The sequence below is a fragment of the Artibeus jamaicensis genome, unplaced genomic scaffold (assembly GCF_021234435.1).
Source record: "Artibeus jamaicensis isolate MK-2021 breed Jamaican fruit bat unplaced genomic scaffold, CSHL_Jam_final scaffold_847, whole genome shotgun sequence".
In the NCBI taxonomy this organism is placed as follows: Eukaryota; Metazoa; Chordata; class Mammalia; order Chiroptera; family Phyllostomidae; genus Artibeus; species Artibeus jamaicensis.
This window is the reverse complement of record NW_026522057.1, coordinates 18,280,967-18,299,517: the sequence shown is the minus strand read 5'-3', so window position 1 is coordinate 18,299,517 and position 18,551 is coordinate 18,280,967. Positions and strand designations below refer to the sequence as shown.

The 18,551-nt window shown below is 52.7% G+C and overlaps 2 long non-coding RNA genes across 3 annotated transcripts; one reads left to right on the top strand and one right to left on the bottom strand.

Annotated features, from left to right (window-relative positions):
- Window positions 1-10,363: 10,363 nt before the first annotated feature.
- On the bottom strand, window positions 10,364-13,553 carry LOC119042247 (uncharacterized). Its single transcript, XR_005081183.2, has 3 exons — window positions 13,166-13,553; window positions 12,527-12,647; window positions 10,364-11,875 (listed from the first exon to the last, which is right to left on the bottom strand). It is a non-coding gene; the product is annotated as an uncharacterized LOC119042247 (long non-coding RNA).
- A 137-nt stretch (window positions 13,554-13,690) lies between these two features.
- Window positions 13,691-18,350, top strand: LOC119042260 (uncharacterized). 2 transcript variants are annotated; one of them, XR_008390637.1, is made up of 5 exons: window positions 13,691-13,923; window positions 14,242-15,519; window positions 15,990-16,189; window positions 16,691-16,846; window positions 17,275-18,350. It is a non-coding gene; the product is annotated as an uncharacterized LOC119042260 (long non-coding RNA). The 2 variants fall into 2 exon arrangements; XR_008390636.1 differs by having other exon boundaries at window positions 14,242-16,189.
- Window positions 18,351-18,551: the final 201 nt, after the last annotated feature.

Here is an 18,551-nt window from a genome sequence, read left to right as displayed (position 1 = left end):
TAGGGAAGCAGAGGTGAGTCTAGAAAATAAAGAGTTTGATTTTGGACATGTTAAGTGTGAGACGCTTGCTGAAAAATGCCGAGAAGCTGTTTGGAATGGGAAATTAGGAAGTCACTGTTTAATGGAAGTCCTGACCCTGGGGTCTCACTTGATGATGGTCTAAGGCAAAGGGCAGGTGACAGGGGGTGGCAAGCGTAGATGGGGTAGGAGCTCAGGTAACAATGGAAGAGAGCAAGTGCCTGCTGATCACAGGAGAAAATGCCACCCTGGGCACAAACCGATGCCACGTACACAGTCCATCTTCTGCCTCTGAGCCTCAGTTCCTTTACCTGTGAGACTTGGAGGGGCTCTTCTAGCTCTGACACCTTTCTCTACCCCTTTTCCCCGCCAATCCTGACCAGCTCCCCAAACAGTGTGACTTGGACTTTCTCCTGACTATGTCTGGGTTAGTGCTTCCATACACCAGTTCACACTAAAGTGTTAGTGACTAACAAAAGGTGAGCTTATATGTAAACATGTACATGGAACTTGTTCAGTAACTCTATATCAAGCACCAGTCAGTGGTTCAAGACATATGCCAAGTGATACTGTGGAAGATTCAGTGGAAAGGAAGATGAAGCCCTTGCACTCAGTCCTGGAATCCAGACCAGAGAGACTTCAACGAGCCCCCCATGAGAGCCAGGGGCTTCCAGATATTCTCTCTAGTTCTTCATGTTACAAGCCAGATATTTTTTTCTGTTTGCCAAGAAGGAAGTGAGGAGGAAGCCCAGGATTGCCCAGGCGCACAGTGTAAGCAAGTGCTTTCCTCTGCACCACGTGACCCCCGGTTCCATCTTTGCACTCTTCCACGCAGGTGTGGCCTGCTTCTGCGCATGTCCCTGCCGTGGCAGGAAGTGCACTGAGGATGCCGGCTGATTCAGGGCCTGGGAATCTGTACTGTAAAGATGATTCTACAGGCAGACAGGTTTGGAAACCACTAGAACCATGCACCTTTTTTTTCCCTCTGAATTCTGAGTCCATCCAGCGGTGAGGCTGAAGTTCAGCCATCCTGGGAGGGAACTTGGCTGTGTGGCCCTGAGTCAGTCATTTGCCCTCTCTGAGCCCGTTTCTCAGCTGAAAAACAGAGACAAGAACACCTGCCCATATGAAAAGGGGGAAACTAAATGAGGACCTTCACAGTGCCGGTGTGAGCAGCAGGCACTCAGCAAATTGTCAGGGTCACCAGTGCTATTGTTACTGCACATTAGTGGCCATCTGACCCTGAAACACAGGCCCTCCTGCCTCTCACGTCCAAGGCAGCATCTCCCTGTTCAGGATACTCGTCGTCGACCCCAGCTTCCAGCGTCAGCAGGGAACTCCTTTCCCCTTTGTCAGAGCCTCCTGAACACTCACTTCTTCCACGGGGCCGCCCAGTGCTGACCTCACCCTGGGCCCTATCAGCGGAGCCCTGGGCGGCATCTCTCCCACTGTCTCAGCTCCCCACACCCAGTGGGTGGGGCTGGGCAGGGGGCCGGGCCCTTGTGTCTGCAGCCCAGGCAGCCAGAGTTGTCTGACCTGGGCACCGGGTGAGGAGCGCACGGGCGAGGGAGGGGGCCTCTGTTGGGCTGTGGTCCTGCTCCGTGAATGCAGAAGACCATTCTCCCCTCACAGGGCTCTAGAGAGTAATCAGGGGGGTGGTGGCTAGAACGTCTTCGATGGACAGGAGGTGTCACTGTCAGTTCCTTCCAGAAGCCTGGCGTCCCCTGAGGCTAAGGCAATAAAAGGAGCCTTGTCAATGGAACGCAAGGCCGGAAGCGAACCCTCTCCCAGCATGGCACGGTGCAGGAGGTGTGATGGCGGGAGGCTGCTTTTCCTTGGGCAGAAGGTTCTACCACCTCTGTCTGTCTGTCTGGAAGACTCCAGCTGAACCTCAGACCACCCTGAAGCGCTTCGCTTGCACATACTCAGGATCATGATCTGCGGGAAAGAATGGAGAGGGGAAGAAGTCGGGGGGTGGGGCCGAGAGCCCAGGAGGGCCACCCTCCGGGACCAGGTGCTGCAGCTCTGATCGGGGCCTGGGGACGAGGAGCCCAGTGCCGTGCAGCTCTCAGACCGCCACTCCCCGGGGGACTCAGTCCACCTGAACTGGTACGTGCTCAGCCTGGTGACAGCAAGGCCATTCTGTACCAGTCCCTCTCCCTTTCTTCTCCAGTAATGCGACGATAACGTCTCACTGTATACCACACAGCACTTACTGTTTGTCAGGCATGGTTCTGGGAACAACAGATATTAATTCATTTACCCCTCACAGCAGCCCCATCTTACAGAGGAGGCAACTAAGGCACAGAGAGGTTAAGTAACTTGCCCAGGGTCACACAGCTACTAAGTAGTAGAGCTGGGATAGACTCTTCGAGGGGACCACCCTCCTGTCCCTCTCTCTTCATCACTGAATGTTCCCACAAGGCTCTCTCCCCATTACCTCTTCACTCCTTGGTCGGTCCCCTCACCTGCAAATAGTGGCAGTGTCATTCGACATTATTAATCCCCTGCCAGACTGTCCCCAAGAGACCAAGAGGCCAGTGTCCAAGTACCAAAGCAGGACCCGACTCCTGTCAGTCTCTCCAGCTCAGCCTTGCCACAGTCCAGCCCCTGCCCAGCGTAATGTCTGGCCATTTCCCTGCCGGGCCTGGCTGCTGCTCGCTGTCCCCGCAGCCTGGAATGCCCCACGCATCCACGTGGACGGCACTTACGGGCCTTCGGTGGCCAGAGCAGGCGGTTGTGTTTTCCCAGCAGCAAAAATCTGGGAGCGTCTTCGATGCTCAGCAATAGGGGATGCATTAAACAAATGGGGGCAAGTCTGTGCATTAGAACGTATGCAGCCAGTAAGAGCGCTCCCGTAGAGGACGTCCGCAGGCTGGCCCAGACACGGGGCTGGCGCAGTATCTGCATCCATTGCCCCATTTAACCTTCGAACCGGCCCTGGGAGGGCAGCCCTACTTTTTCTCCTTGCGCAGATGCAGTGAGTGAGGCTCAGAGCAGCGGGCGGAGCTTCGGCTTCACTGCTCATGCTCACAAACTCGAAGCTACGCTATGACGTAGAAACCGTCCACGGACGCTGCGTTGTGTGAACACCAAAGCAAGTTGCCAAATAACACAAACGCTGTGATCCCAATTACATCAGCAAAACCATGCATCTACAGGCACAAAACAATCACCAACATTTTATCTGTTCATTTCTGGAGGGCGGGTGGGTATGAGGTTCATTTTTATTCACTTCCTTCTGTTTTTCCGCTTTTCTTTGTTCTGAACAACGAGCGCACACCACTAATATAAGGCAGTTCTTACCTACCTGCCTTGCTACGTGCTTCAAACCGGGGGCGTCCGACCTGCGGCCCAGGCGCTGTGAATGCAACTGAACACAAAGTCGCAAATTTACTTAAAACATTATAAGATTTGTTTTGTAACTGTGTGTTGCAATGTATTTAATGTGTAGCCCAAGACAACTCTTCTTCCTTTGTGGCCCAGAGATGACAAAAGTCTGGATGGCCTTGCTTTAAACAGCCCCTAGGCCCTAATCACCTGATCTAGGGCAACCTTTCCTGCTCTCCGGGGCCCACTTGGGTAGCTCCGCCCTGCAGGTCTCCACCTACCTGTGGGTCCTGCAGAACCGATGTTCTCTCCTCCTTCACAGCCCCAAGATGTTTCAGGTCACTCACTGTTACCACCATGATTGCACTGAGGCCCCTGGTGGAGGTGCCCCTCCCCCACACCTGCCTCACCCTCTCTGTCTCTCCAGCACCCCCGCAGGCTTGGTCTGCAGTAAGCATCCACGCGTGTCTGCGAGGGGCCTTACAGAGTGATCACCGTGCTGAAGGACGGCAGAACGGGTGGCTCCCAGGCCAGCCCCTAGCGAGAGTCATCCCCATTCTCTACTGCAGGCTGCCAACCAGCATTCCCAGGGTGGGCGACACCCGTCCAGATGAAAACCTCTGATTCAGCTGCCACTGAAGTATGACCTGATATCCTGTGTGCTCAAAGGAATCACTCTCCACCCCAGGCAGCCAAGATGATCCCCGGGCAGAGGCAACAACCGAACCTAGAGCTCTGCCTCGCTGTTAGGTCCTACTATGCACACAGCTCTCACAAATGCACATGTCCACTGAGACGCACATGCACAGACAGAAGTATACACACATGGAGATATGTGTATACACACATGTAGAAAATGTGTGCACACAGATTATGCACATGCATAAAATGTACCCATACATATATCCAAACACATACACGTGCACGAAAACACGTGTGCATGCACAGAACTGTGGACACACAGCTATGCATGCCTACAGCCAAGTGTACACACTCAGACGTATGCACACACACAAGCACACCTCTCCAGAAAGATGTGTGCACGCACTTGTCAGAAGAGGCAGAGAGGAAACTCCAAGGACCCCGGGGAACACAACATATGGGTTCTGTCCCTGCTGCCGCCGTGCATTTGTGGTGTGACCTTAGGAAAGATACTGTTCATGCTGGACCTCAAGTTCCATAATCTTAAAATGTAGTCATTCCAATGAACCGAGTAAGTCAGCATCTTCAGGTCAAGGGCATGAGTGAACCATTGCATTCAAGATCCGGAAGTTTCCTTGTGATCTCATCCAATCCCCTCCCTATGAGAAGAGAGGGGACAGAAGTGAAGTGACTTTTACTGGGCCCCATGGGGAGTCCACACAGATCAGAATCCAGGCCTCCCGACCCAGGCAGGACTTCATCTGATTTTCCATAGCACTTAGCAAGCGATTGAGGGTGTCTGCTCTGAGGTTCTTTACACTGTTAGTCCCTTACCTCTCTCCTTCTCCTTTTAATATGAATTCAGTACTAATGACAAACTCTCTATGTCCTGCTGGAGTTGTGAAGATGGAAGACCTCAAGACTGTTGCATGAGCCAAATGCTGCTGGATTTCATTGGTCACCACAAAAAAATGGGCTGGATCTCATTGGTTACCACAGATAATGGGCTGCCACTCCCAACAAAGCAGGCGGAAGTCCAGAGGTCTGGATGCCTGAATGAAAAACTGTCCTTCTATCCTGGCAAGTGGGTATCGAATGGTGAGTACTTGGCATGCCCTTTGTGCAAAGTAATAAGAAGAACAATTCCTCCCTTAGGAATTTTTTTGGGAAATAATTGAAGATCAGGGGAAAGATATATCTGCAAGAATGTTCATCCTAAGTGTCATCTATTATAGCTAACATATAGATACGATTTAAATATGCAAACTTTTGGATAAATCTCTCTATTGGGGATGAATTATCCCACAGGCAGAATACCATGATATTTTTGATAAATCATTTCTCCCCAAAGAATACTTAATTGCATGTGGAAATGGCCACGGTGTCTTATTCAGTGGAAGAAGCCTGTTCAAAAGCTCTTCCAGAACAGGAGCCGCCGTGCGGAGGTGAGAGGCATGGATTCTGGAATTCAATGGAAGTGTAGGAAAAACCCCACAGATTTTAACTCCGATTATTTCTGGATGGTGGGTGGGTGTGGAGTTTCTTTTTATTCCCTTCTTGGCATTTCTCTGCTTTGTTGTGTACATTGAGCGGTGAGCGTGCATCACTTACACAAGACAGGACGCATCCGCCCACCCTGCTACATGCTTTAAATAGACTCCAGGCCCCAGTCTGTGCAACTGTTTTCTGCCCTCTCTGCCCACCCAGGTAGCTCTGCCCCCCTGGCCCTGCCTGCCTGGGGGTGGGGCAGCTCTACCACTTAGCAGCTGTGTGACCTCAAGCAAGCTCTTAACCTCTCTGAGTCACAGCCTCCCCTTCTGGAAAAGGGGCATAGTCATAGTACATACATCATGAGGTCACCAGAAGGATTAAAGAGTGTGATGGATTTCATTGGCTTAGTGCAAAGCCTGGCACATCACAAGCGTTGGGGAAACCATAACATATATATGTATCCGTATATACACACACGTATACACAGGTATATTTTATGTATACATATACACACACAGATGGTTCGATAGTTTATTTTTTTTTTGAGTTTATAATGGTGCAAAAGCGATACACATTTTGGTAGAAACTGTATTCCACATTCTGAACTTTGATTTTTTCCTGGAGATACGAGGTACAGTGCTCTCTCGAGAGGCCGGGCACTGGCTGGGCGCCACAGCTGCCGGTCAGCCCCGCAGTCACGGGGACGGATAGACAATACTCTACAGTGTTCTGTGCTGCCAGCGATTTCTGGAGAATGTGTTCTGGGGACATTAAAGGTAGGCTAGGCTGAGCTATGGCTGGTTAAGTGTATTAAGCACATTTTCAACTTATGATATTTTCAACTTGTAATGAGTTTATTGGGATAGCCCCACTGTAAGATGAGAAATATAAATATAATACATAACCCATATTATATATATACACACACACACACACACACACACAATTACACAAAATACTAGAGGAACCCCTCTGGAGAATTTTTTATTCTCTGGAAATCAGGGGGAACAAAAGGTTATGGAAAAAGAAAGGAAAATGTCACCCCACTGCCACCGAGTCTGATGCAGCAGGACCCTGGTGGCACCCAGCCCCGCCCGTGGCCAGTCCCGTGTCCCTTCCTCTGGACCACGCGTGGGAGCGTGGATGAGGAGAGATGGCAGAGCCCACAGATGACCCCAGGGGTCGGGGTCAGGCGAGCCCAGAATGGTATGTGTAGAATGGGTGAATGAATGAATGAATGAATGAACGAACCCCACAGACTATGCGGGAGACAAGGAGGGAGAAAGTTAATCCGGGTTGCTCTATTATATAGAGCAGGAAATCGAGGCTCTGAGTGATAAAGGAACTTGCCTGAAGTCACTCGGCTGCCCTTGCCTGAGCCGGGTTTTGAGCCAAGGCCTGTCGATGCCAAAGTGTGTACTGTTGGCATCTTTTAAGTGACCCTTTTCTCTCTAAGTGACGAAGTCCCATAGAAAGGTGGCTTTGCAGGTACAGAAAAGTACGAGGGCTCCAAGGTAGGGTCTGGCCACCTTGGAGGTCCAGCTGCAGAGCAGGAATGCACAGCAGGAACTCAGAGATTGGGGGGTGAGTCCTTCGGCCCCCAGCCTCGGGGGCTGCTGGCTCTGAGCGCAGACACAAAGACATGGAAACTGCTGTCCCAGCGTGACCTGCCTGCTGGTCGTCCTGCTGACTGGGGGAGAGCCAAGTTCTCACAACCCCTGCAGCTCTCATCTGCTTCTAATGGACTCATTGTCTACCTTGTTTTGTCGTCTCAAGTTCAGGCCACCTTGCTTTTGCCTGGTGAGTGGCCTCTTTCAAAGGTGAGCTGGCCTTTCTCTGCCTTTGACAATCAGTCCATTCAAAGACGGTTTGCACGCCCAAGGGCAGGCCAGTGTGGTCACGCAGGCCAATCTCACCACAGCCAGCAAACGGGTGTGCAGGGAGGTGTCCGTGCACCCCGACACCCGAGTGTGCCCCTCATGCAGGAGGAGGGCAGGGTAAGGATGGGGAGCTCAGGAGGATGGGGGGCGCTGCAGGCCGTGCCTGGGGACAGTCAAGGTCAACTGCAGCTCTACCAGAAAGTGTGCTCAGTCATCAAGGAAGTTTGGGAAATCCCAGTTACAAAGATCATTTGTGAATGCAGATGATCTTTGTCTTTACAGTGTAGCATTAGCATGATGAAGGCTCCCAGAAGTTGTGCAGTAAGAAAAGTTTGTTGACTTTTAACAGAATTTTCCTTCCTTCCTTCCTTCCTTCCTTCCTTCCTTCCTTCCTTCCTTCCTTCCTTCCTTCCTTCCTTCCTCCCTCCCTCCCTCCCTCCCTCCCTCCCTTCCTTCCTTCCTTCCTCTCTTTATTCCTTCAGCAAATGCTTAATGAGTTCCTAATATCCATCAGGGACTGTCCCAAGTTCTGGGGACACATCAGTGAACAAAACAAACCAAGGCTCCCGCCTCCCCGGGGCCGACACTGCAGAAGGAGGAGACAGAAAATACAGGGTGGGTTTGCAGCTGTGAGTACGTGACACAGAATTTCTTCTTGTATTATTTACTAATTATTGTGTTATTTTTCGTACAAACGACTGTAAGCCTCCTTTTATACCACCCTGTGTGTGTGGTAAGTAAAACTCGGAGTATGTCGGGTGCAGGCAAGTGCTGTGGAGGAGAATAAAGCAGGCAAGGCTGGGGGTGCTGCGCTAGGGGTGAACTGAAGCTTTACGTCTGGGGGTGAGGGAGCCCTGATTGAGAAGGTGGTGTTTGATCTGACCTAGAGGAGGCGAGGAGGACCGCCGTGTGCAGAGGGACCTGAGGGAAGAGCATTCCAGGCGGAGGGACCCACAGGTGCAAAGTCCCTGGGCCCCACATGCCTGGTGAGATCTAGGAGCAACCGGGAGGCCACAAAACCAGCCCCCCGCACCCCCCACAGAACACTTTTGAGCACCTACCACAGCGGTTTGAGAAACCAACGCAGACCTGGGTGTTTATCCCAGCTTCATCTCTTCGGCTTAGACCAAGGTCGCCTCTCGGAGTCGCGGTTTCCTCATCTGTGGGGCAGGGGTACTAACATGCACCTACTCCACAGAGCCCCGGGGAGGGGCAGATGAGGTCCTGCCTGCAGGCGCCTTCCCTCTGCCGGCCCATGGTGAGCGCCCACCCTGCAATGTCAGCTCTGGTCGTCGTTGTCAATGTCATCAGAGCTGCACAGAGGCACCATCTCACCCCCTCAGACCGGCACCTCTTCAGTCCTCCAGCTGCGAGGCAGCGCCGTGCTCAGAGAGGCCAGGGACCCAGAGGGAGGGGGCGTGTGTGCGTCACTGGAACCCCGCTGCCAGCTGCTCCCACAGCAAATAATCCCCCGAAGACAAGGAGGAATGGATCAGAGCGAACCGCAGGAGAAGTCCAAGATGAACGGCCAAGCCATAAAGCCCACCCAGGTCCGAGCCAACACACCGGTTTCAACTACTCTCTCTCTCAGTCCCGCCCCAAGCACATAAATTTCCCTTTTCTCCCGCCAGATAATTTTTCACCGTAAACCCCCAGGAGTTTTCTCCTTACTGTTGCGATGTTAAGATGGTTTATTCAAGAAATATTTATGAGTGCCAACTACGCACGGCCACTGCCGTAGGGCAGGGTTCTCCGAGTGTGGTCCCCGCACCGGCAGGGTCGGCGTCACCGTCACCGTCACCTGGGGCTTGTGAGAAAGGCCACCTCTCAGCTGGCCCCAGACCTGCTGAATCTGGGGTGGGGCTCTGATGCGGGTTAAAGTGCGAGGCCCAGTCGCTCAGAATAACGGTGCTCAGCCAGGCACGATTTTGCAAGCGTGTGCACACACCTGCCCGAGACCTTTGGCAATGTCTAGAGATGTTTTTGGTTATCACAACGTGCAGGTGATGCTATTGAGACCTAGCAGACAGAGACCGGGAGGGGGGCTGCTGGACTTCCACATACACAGGATTGCCCCCCACCCCGACTCTGCCACAGCAAAGAGTTATCCAGCCAGAAATGTCAACTGTGCCAAGCTGGGGAAACCCTGCTCTGGAGGGAGGGGCGCAGGGATGTGAACACAGACACATCAATAAGCAGGACCATCTCAGGCCGTGACAAGTGCTCAGAAGCAAATAATTCAGGGTAGTAGGAGTGGCTAGTGGTGGTTGTGACACTGGGTGACTTGAGGGGGCCGCCATGAGGGGCGGCAGAGTGCTCACTCCGGGGATGCCCTCTCTTGGGACCCGAAGGGAAGACCCCCGTCTCCTCTACTCCCAGCTCGTCTGACATCAGATGTGTGTGTTTTTCCACACCAGCCAGTTCTGCAGTTCTTGGAGGACACCAACTAGGTTGGCCTACGGTTTAACTCAACTGTTCGGAGTTAGCACAGATTCCACAGGTCTTTAAAGACTCAGTCCCTAAAAACTACCCCCTTCAGACTCCAATCTCAAGTCCAAGTTGTCACCTGTTCCCACAACCCCCTCCGCAGTTTTGATAATTCGCTACAATGGCTCACAGGCTCAAGGAAACATTTATTCATCTGCTGGTTTGTTACAAAGGATATCACGGAGGACAGAGAAGAACAGCCAGAGGGAGCGGTACCAGGTGTGGGAAAGGGGTGGGGAGCTCTGGTGCCCTCTCCAGGTGCACCGCCCTGCAAGACCCCCTCCCCCACATGTTCACCAACCTGGAAGTCCCCAAACCCCTTCAGTCAGGGTTCTCACTGAGGTTTTCACTGCATGGCTTGATTAAATCATTGCTTATGAGTGATTAAAGTTCCAACCCTCCAATCACATGGTTGGTTCCCTTGGCAACCAGCCCCCATTCTTAGGGGCTTTCCAAAAGTCACCTCAGTGTCATAAACTCAGGTATCAATGAAAGGATCTTGTTATAAATAACAAAAGATATGTCAGCAGCTGTTTCAAGAGGTGGGAACAGAAATCAAACAAAAGATGTTCCTATCATTTTTATTACAAGGGTTTTAGAAGCTCTGGCCAAGAACCAGGGGCAAAGATCAAAATATACATTTCTTTTACATCACAATATCATAGAACCCAACTGCTATGCTGTGAGAAGCCCATTCCACATGGAGTATGGGGGGCGGGGCAGAGACAGGTAGGCTCTCTGTCCCACATCTTCAGCCCCTCCCACTGTCAACATCAACCTGTGGGGCTGAAGTTGAGCCCCTGGCAGAGGGCAGCCCAGCCCACGTGTCATGTGGAGCAGAAGAGCCACCAGCTGAGCCCAGTCGGTCTACAGGCACAGGGGAGATGATAAAATGGTGTTTTTGGCCGCTAAGGTTTGGGAGGGTTTGTCCTGAAGCAGCAGCGAGGTGAGGCAGGCAGGACTCTGACACTCGTGGGTCCCCCTTGGGAAAGTCCCATAAACAGAATCGCAGACACCGGGGGACTGTGTGGGAAAGGCTTGGGGCAGCCGGACAGCAGCTGAGAGGCGAGGTACTTTGGTCCGGGTCCGGGTCTTCCACCGGGATGCTGTGTGCCTTTGGGCCTAAACTGCTCCGGACGTCAGTGTCCTCCTGACACAGAAGAGCCTGGCCTCAGAGCATGGCTGTAGCTAAGCCATCCTTCAAGGACCTGCAGATCTCTGTCTCCAAGCATTTCCTCCTGCTGACCCCGAATTGGAAAGTACTCCAGGGGCCCTGGGCGTCCTCTCTGACGGTGCCAACCAATGGCCCGCATTTCCGCGGCATGGGCTCTCTGGATCCAGACCAGTGGGGTGCAGGTTCCAGCTCCATCACCTCCTAGGTATAACCTTGGTTGGGGGTCTGCAACTTTCTGTGCCGTCATTTCCTCATCGGCAGAATCAGAGTACCTCTCTCACGGGAGTAGCTGCGCAGACTGAATGAGAGAATTTGCAGGAAACGTCCAGCCTAGTGCCTGACCTGTGCCAGCTGCCGCTGTTACTTCCCCTCATTTTCTGTCTCACACATCTGTGCTCCATCAAGCATACTTAATGTGAGCCTTGTCTCCTAGCGCGGACTCTCTGCTACAGGCTTCGGGCTTCTGGAAAGCCTGACTCAGGCTGAAACCCCGACCACAAGATGCAGCAGCATCAATGAGCAGAGCAACACGGCACTGCCCTGGGGGCCAGGTGTCAGGGCTTCACACTCTGGCTCTGGGCCCTGGGCTGGATGCTCAGCCCCTTGGTGCCTCTGCTTCCTCATCAGGAACACGGAGGTGATTGGCCCCACTCTGCCTGCCCCTGGGGCAAGGTGAAGATCCTGAGATGCGGGGTGCAGAAGCACTGTGTCAGCTGCTGCATACTGGACATGTAAGGGACACGGGGGTCCAGGGGTCAGCCCACAGGTCTGGAAGGTGGGAGAGCTCGTTCTCACTCTGGCGGATGACCTTGGGCACATTCATTATCTCTCTTCTCTGGGTCTCAGCATCCCCCTAAGCAAAGTGAGGGGAGGTCAAAATACCTGGAGATGTGTTTCTTTTACCCACATAGTACCCCTGAAAAAGTTGAACCTGTTTGTTAAAGACTGGAGGAATTCCCATAAAAGTTGATTTCCAGGGTTTCCCCTGCAAAACCGGAAGGCGTAGCAGCATAGGGCTCACAGGTCTACAGGGCAGATGCTGAGTGATGGCTGTCCCCCCAGAGAGGGGTCCGTGTTCCACAAGACTCCCCAGCCACATGCCCTTCCGGCTGCACGCACGCATGTCATGTGTGCATGTCGCGTGTGCGGCCCTAACAGCCACCAGGGCTCTGGGGCCACTTGTGCAGATATGCTAAGAACCTCTGCCCGCGAGGATGATGACAGTTGTGCTTCCTGGTATCCTGCTCAGTTCTGGGAACACAGTGGACACTCTGCAAACATTTGGCTCCCACCCCTCCCCGGCTGCCTGGTGACCTCAGTTACCCTACACCCCGGGAGGCTTGCGATGCGTCCTGTGGCCAGTGCAACAGAAACCAGGGCCTTGTTCAGCAAGGGTGGGTCTGAGAAAGCCTCCAGGATCTGTGGAAGGTCCCTTTCCACCCATTCCAAATTGGTAACCCTGTCCTCTCCTCACTCCCTCACCCTGAACAGAACTAAGCTTCACCTGTGGGCAGGAATTCACCGTCACTGCAGGGATGGGACAGCCAGGATCACCAAGAACTGGGCTGAAACCTGGGCTCCATCACTTGGCAGCTGTGACCGTAGCTGACTCAGTCAGGGTTCCCCTGAAAACCAGAACCAGCAGGATATGGTGAGACGTATAGGAGATTTATTATAGGAATTGGCTCGTGTGATTACGGAGGCTGAGAAACCCCACCACCTGCCCTCCTCCTCCACAAGCCGGAGACCCAGGGAAGGTGGTGATGTCATGCAGTCTGAGTCTGCAGGCCCGAGGGTCAGGGGTCAGCGGAGCCAGTGCTGTAAGTCTGGGTCCGAGTCTGAAAGGCCGAAGCACCAGGAGCGCTGACGTCCGAGGCCAGCAGATGGACATCCCTGCTCCAGGAGAGAGCGAATCCACCCTTCCTCCGACCCTGTGTTCCGTTCAGGCCCGCAGAGGACTGCACCGTGCCCACACTGGCGAGGCAGCTCTTCCTGACTCCGTCTACCAATTCAAATGCTGACCTCTTCCAGAAACACCCTCACAGACACATCCAGAAATAATGTTTCACCAGCACCCGGGGCACCCCTTCGCACAGTCAAGCTGACACATGAAATCGGCCATCACAGTAGCTACAGTCCTTACCTTCACAAATCGTCAGGTTTCTCAAGCGTGAAATGGGAACAGCACTTCCCCTGCCCTCCTCGGTAGGGAGCGGCAGACAGGATTAAAGGGGCCCGTCTGTAAAGCCTCCAACTGGCCAGGTGACGAATGCCCGGGGTATCAGTGTCTCACCCCCCAGGACAGCGTAGTTTGGCGTTTTCAAATGGGAAGGGGTTATTTCTCCAACTCCACTGTGCAACCAGGAAGAAATTGGCCAGCAGACCTGGAGTCAAACTGGAACTGGGTGGGAGGAGCCCAGTACAAGGCGAACTTCTTACTCCTATGTAGAAGATACCTGTTCATTTTAGGCCCCCAATCCATTTTCTAGTAATAGCACCCTAAGTTTCCGTAGAGAAACAAACTCCCTCACCATGCTCCCTGTGACTAGGCCTGGCCAATCAGAGCCCTGACTCCTCCGACCACAGTGATTGGTCAGAGGTGAGCACATGACTCGTGCTAGGCCAACAAAAGGCCTCTCTGGGATTTTTGCTGAGCTCTTGGAAAAGAAGCACCTACTTTCAGCCGGAGGGCTAAGCTGATAGGACATAAGCTTGCAGCTGCTGGTGGACAACTTTATAAGCAGAGAGGAAAACAACCCAACTGGCCTGAGAGTGAAGTTGACACAGGAAAGCAGAGCCAAAGGGCATGCGGAGTCACCGACAAACAACGCCTGGGCGCCTGGATGCAGTCAGACTGGGGCTGTGTGTGCTCACCTAGGGGCATTTCGGATTCCTGTGTCGGTAAGTTCCTTTTCCTGCTTCAGTGAGTTGGAGCCATTTTTCAGTCACGTGTAATGAATGAATCCTAACTACACAGTCAAGAAATAAAGTGTGCTACAAACAGAGTGATTCAACGAATGAATAAGTAAGTACATGAATTCATTGATGAGGGAGCAATAAAATGAATGAGCGAATTCTGAATGAGGGACTGAGTGAATGAATGAATGAATGAATGGATGTGTGAGTGAACGAAGCGTTGGAGGAAACAATCCCTTCTTGTTCTCTGAGTCCCAGACGCCAACCCCTCTGTTCCCGGAAGGCCTCCTCTGTTTGCTCCAGGTTTCGGGAGCAGGAGCACCCAGCCCGTGCACCATGTGAGGGAGAATTTTTGGTCAGTCTGAGAGCAGGTCCCCACACCTGAGGGAGGTAAGTTTTCTCACAATGAAATGGACATAAGAGGTCTTATCTCACCGGCTGTCAGAGCGGTTAAATGAGACAATGAACTTAAAGCACTTTGCCCAGCAAGAAGAAAGGGGTGGATGTACGTAGAATCTTGTAAAGTCTTGACAACAATGACGATGACCATCACTGTTATTATACTTTCAGTCTCAGCTCACGTCCACCTCCAGGAAGTCTTCCCTGACTGCCTGAGTCCCTCTCAGCTGAGTGAGTTCCTTTAGAACAGAATCCGCTTTGGCGAACTTGCCCTGCACTGAGGCACTGTCACCTCCATGGGTGTTGCTCAGATTGGGGGCTGTCAGAATCCCCAAGGGGGTGCATCATGACTTCATGTTCCCAGCCCCACCTTCTCCTCTGAGGACCTCTGTCAGAGGCCTACTGTGAGGTCCAAAAATCTGCGTTTTCACCAGGTCCCCTACCCTGAGGTCATTCGGATGCAAGCTGTCCGCAGGTGACACTTGCAGAAACTCCTACCCACCTCCCCCTTTTACAGGTGGGGAAACTGAGCTGGGGGCAGGCCAGTGGGCCCGGCATCACACAGGGATGCACTGGCAGGGCCGGTGGGAACCTGAAGTGGAGCCTCGTGGTCCTGGGCCAGTCCACCCTGGTGCACGGGGCCCCCTCTCTGTGGACCAGGCCAGACCAGTCCTTGGCATGGGTTTCCACCGTCCGGTTCTCTGATCACTGGCTGGCCTCCTGCCTCCCGAACAGGTGTCTCTTTGGGGCCCTGAACCCAGCAGGTGCTCAACAAATACCCGCCACAGGATGGGCACAGCTCTAGCAAGACCGAAATATTTAGCATTTTCTTCAGCAAGGGGGTTTCTTCAGCGAAGGCACCAGCGCCGTGGAGTGATGGACTCTCCACAGTGGTGCGAGGAGAGAGCCCTCATCCCGCTGGGGACCCCAGAATGTGGGTGTTTTTCTTGTTGCCTTTTCCTCTCTGAGGAGAGGGTTGTGATGTTGATCGGGCTGCTACAAACACACCAGGCTGTGAGCTGCAGCGGGCGGACCCTGCGTCTGCTCATGGTGCTTTCACTCTCTCCCACCGGCATGGGTGTAGTAGGTGCTCGGTGAGTGTTGATGAGATGGGAGAACGGAACCTCGGACCCTGCTCCTCACTCCAAGCAGCTCATTTCTCACACTGCGGATGGTCTGAGGGTAACAGAGTGTTTCCGCCATTCCTCTCCCCCTCGGGGCTCCTCCTCCCCTACTTCCAACTGTGGGTCTGGGGGGTGTGAAGGCCCAAGAGGTGGTCCTGGTCCCTGTCTTGGACCCCCTTCTCCAGGGCATCTGTGGGTGCGGTAAGAAGGTTTCTGCAGAAATCACTCTGCACAGCTGGGCCTGCCTTCACCCCCGCTGCCCACACTTCCTCCAGCAGCGCCGTGGCGCCACGGCCCCGCTCCGCCAGGACTGGATTTGATTGATTCTTTACTGGCCTGTGGACTTGATGCCCGTGCTGAGTACATGTGGAAGCTGAGCCAGGGACGAGGTGGGGGGAGAGGAGAGCCAAGGGGGTGCCTTGTGAGCCAGACCCCAACCCTTGCAAAACACAGGGCTTCCCCAGGCTGACCCAGCCAGCACAGCCTTTCCCGCCGCACCCACACGCTGCCGATGACTCTGGTTTCTAGAACTGCCCTGCTAATTTCCCAACAATGTCCAATGCAAGGGGAATGTCCAAGGCTAGGCCTGGGGACAGGCCCGGGCCAAACGTCCTCCCGAAAAAATGCGATGCGAGCATTGTTCATCTGTTATTGATTGGGAGGCTGTGAGCTTCGCTTCCAAAATCTCCAATAAAACTGGCTTGGAGGAGAATTTCCTGATTCCCCGGGTAAGTGGATAAAGATGTTCCAGGGGTCCGGGTGGTGCTGATGGGGAACTTCATGCACCATGCCCGGTTGGTCTTCCCCTTTGTTACTTAATGCAGAACAGAAGACAACCAACCCCATCTCTCTGCATCCACAGAGACAGCCTCTCTCATTATTTGGGTTCATTTTCGGTTGGAGGCAGGGGTCTGCTCAGTCTGAGGGCCCTTGGGAATCTGGCCCTTCCTTTTTGGGTCTGGGGCTTGGATTAGCTCAATCCTCTGGGCATCTCAAGAAAGGGCTCTGGCACCTGAGTGGTGTTGGGAGGGTAGGAGGTTTTCAGGGAACATGGCAAGGCACTGGGGAGCTGGTTCAATGGCCAAACCAGCCCAGGTCACAGAGGAAGGCGCCCAACTCTAAGGTCCCCCTTCAAAGGCCCTACCATTTATCAGCTGTGTGACCTTGAAAAGGGGAGGTTGCCTTTTGGCACCTCAGTTTCCTCATCTGTGAAATGGGTGTCATCTTAGGCCCTGCCTCATGAAGCTGTTACCAGAGTCAGGAATGCCTGGTGTGTACGTACACGTGCTTCGCATGGCGCCTGGCACACAGAAAGTGCTCAGGAAGCATAGTTTTTATTACCATTGTTCCTTGACATCAGCAGCTGGGACTCTGCTGACTTCATGGTGAGTCCCTGAGACGCCCAGAGAGATGGGATCACCCCTTTCTCAGACTTCTTCCCTTCCTCCCCTCCCACCATATGCTCTTGGGCCATGAGATGGATAGAGGGCGATCTGAGTCAGAGCACTTTGCATCTGGGGGGGGGGAGAGGGGTGGGCCAGGAGCTGGGAGACCTCAGCCAGAGCCAGGGTGTGGCTGGGGAGGTCAGCCGTTGGCCTCAGGTCTCGGCCATGTGGTGTGGAGATGCCGGAGCAGCCTCCCACCCCCAGCGACTCGGATCTAGGTCTCTGTCAGCCCTCACAGTGGGTGGGGAAGGAACACGCTACTGTGATTTCTGCCCCTGAGCACCTATGTATCCGTGGGCCCTGAATGCTTCATCTGCCAGATGAGGAGGTTGATTTCCCCTCATGCGTCTCCAATGGTTGTTATACAGCTCAGATCAGAGGAGGGCTCAGAGATCAGAATGACCCAGACAGGCTCTGCCTGACCCAGAACGACGCCAACACTGGGCGGATCCAAACTGATGCTGCAAAGACTCCGAGAACTGGACTGGGAGATGAACCACCGCCCACAGGAGCCACGCGGAACTGAGTCTAAACCCAGCCAGGTTGTCTGGCTGCTCAAGGAAAAACCCCAACATTCTTTAAAGGCAATAATGGTCCAGAATCTATGCACCATAACACTCGAAATGCCCAGGTGCATCCCAAAAGTCAACGTGCAAGGAGCCATGAAAATACGACAGCCCTGAAACTGGAAAATTGGGGCCCGATTTTCTCTGGAAAATCGAGGGTGGAGAGCACGCTTCCGGGTGAAGACTGAACGCGTTATCTTATGAGCTGTGTCTTACATCTTGCATTTTCATACTTTGAAGAAAAAGGGATCATATCCCTAAATATAAAACATAATAATATGAAAGTTCTAGAAGAAAACATAGGAAGAAATCTTTGTGATCTTGGGGTAGGCAAAGATTTCTTGGATCTAGCACCAAAAATGCTATCCATAAAAGAAATGGGTAAATTGGACTACATCAAAATTAAGAATGTATGCTTTTTGAAAGACTCTGTTAAGAAAATGAAAAGATAAGACACAGACAGGCAGAAGCCATTTGCAGATCACGTATCTGTTAAGGGACTTGCATCTGGAACATATAAAGAACTTTCAAAAATAAGAAGAAAGCAAACAGCCCAACAACAACCAAAGAAAAAGGCAAAAGATGTGAATAGACGCTTCACCGAAGCAGATACATAGATGGCAAATAAACACACAGAAGACATTCAAAGTAATTCACGACCTGAGCACAGATGACTAAAACCACAATGAGATGCCATTCGCACCTACTGGAAAGGCCAAAGTTAAAGACATGCACCGTACCAAGTGCTGGGGAAGACTGACTGGCATGCACTTCTGGGGGCGAATGAAAAGCAGTATGACCGCGCTGGGATGTGGTTTGGCAGTACTGTGCGACCCTGCCACTTCATTCCTCTTCACCCAAAAGAAAAGGAAATACACGTGTCTACAAAAACTTTGTATGCAACTATTCATAAGAGCTTTATGTGTAATAGCTAAAAACTGGGACCAACCCCAAAAGTTCTTCAACAGATGAGTGGACCAACAAACTGTTGTGTAGTTATGCGGGGCGCCATGACTCAGCAGTGAGAAGGAGTAAATGGCTGAGATATGCCACAACGTGTTTGAATCAGAATAATAGAT